Raw genomic sequence first — 1,578 nt, 5'->3', positions numbered from 1 at the left:
GAGAGAGCGTCTGTCTTCTTCTTCTGCAGAGTTGTCCTGTAGACACAGATGGAGCGTCTCATGCTTTACTGGCTGTTGGAGGATCTTCATGTGGGCAGAACGAGAGCTGAGCTGCTCCCGTAACGCATGTCTGTGCATCTCTCAGTGCAAACACACACACACACACACACACACACGGTCTGTCCAGCGGACGATCACAGTGAACATTGAGAGAGAACAGACTGAATATTTGTATCAATCCACACCAATCCGTTAAAAGTTTATAAATATTTGTACTGTAACTGTAAAATAAAATTGACACATCAGAAATTATTGCTATTCTAAACAAAAAAAACTCTCCTCCTTCCTCTTCCTCGTCTACTTCCTTTTCCTCTTCCTCTTCCTCTCCTCCTTCCTCTTCCTCTCCTCCTTCCTCCTTCATCTTCCTCTCCTCCTTCCTCTTCCTCATCTACTTCCTTTTCCTCTTCCTCTTCCTCTCCTCCTTCCTCTTCCTCGTCTACTTCCTTTTCCTCTTCCTCTCCTCCTTCCTCTTCCTCTTCACCTTCCTCCTTCCTCGTCTACTTCCTTTTCCTCTTCCTCTCCTCCTTCCTCTTCCTCTCCTCCTTCCTCCTTCCTCTCCTTTTCTCCTCCTTCCTCTTCCTCATCTACTTCCTTTTCCTCTTCCTCTCCTCCTTCCTCTTCCTCTCCTCCTTCCTCCTTCCTCTCCTCCTTCCTCTTCCTCTCCTCCTTCCTCTTCCTCATCTACTTCCTCTTCCTCTCCTCCTTCCTCTTCCTCATCTACTTCCTCTTCCTCTCCTCCTTCCTCTTTCTCTCCTCCTTCCTCTTCCTCTCTTCCTTCCTCTTTCTCGTCTACTTCCTCTTCCTCATCTACTTCCTCCTTCCTCTTCCTCCTTTCTCTTTCTCTCCTCCTTCCTCTTCCTCTCCTCCTTCCTCATCCTCTCCTCCTTCCTCTTTCTCTCCCTCTTTCTCTCCTCATTCCTCTTCCTCTCCTCCTTCCTCTTTCTCTCCTCCTTCCTCTTCCTCTTCCTCTCCTCCTTCCTCTTTCTCTCCCTCTTTCTCTCCTCATTCCTCTTCCTCTCCTTCTTCCTCTTTCTCTCCTCCTTCCCCTTCCTCTCCTCCTTCCTCTTTCTCTCCTCCTTCCTCTTCCTCTCCTCCTTCCTCTTTCTCTCCTCCTTCCTCTTCCTCTCCTCCCTCCTCTTCCTCTCTTCCTTCCTCTTCCTCTCCTCCTTCCTCTTTCTCTCCTCCTTCCTCTTCCTCTCCTCCTTCCTCTTCCTCTCCTCCTTCCTCTTCCTCTCCTCCTTCCTCTTCCTTTGTTTGATTCGACTCCCCTTAAGTTCTGATTGTGTGTGAACGTTTCGCTGATTTTGAGTTCAGGTTGTGGTGACGTCTGATGGTTTTTGTGCAAAAGCTGTACATTTAGGAATTTAGAGTTGTAGTAAAAGGAAGATTTAATCGATTTTAATAGTTTTGTGAAGCGCGTGTGCCCATACAAACAATTGAATTAGTAGCATTGATATAGACAGATATAGATATATAGATAAAGATATTAGCATAATATCTGTGGATTTATGCGGCCTG

This window comes from Rhinichthys klamathensis, unplaced genomic scaffold, assembly GCF_029890125.1.
Source record: "Rhinichthys klamathensis goyatoka isolate OS25496 unplaced genomic scaffold, OSU_Roscu_1.1 h1tg000300l_1, whole genome shotgun sequence".
Lineage (NCBI taxonomy): Eukaryota > Metazoa > Chordata > Actinopteri > Cypriniformes > Leuciscidae > Rhinichthys > Rhinichthys klamathensis.
The sequence above is the reverse complement of the archived record's forward strand: the minus strand, read 5'-3'. Positions refer to the sequence as shown.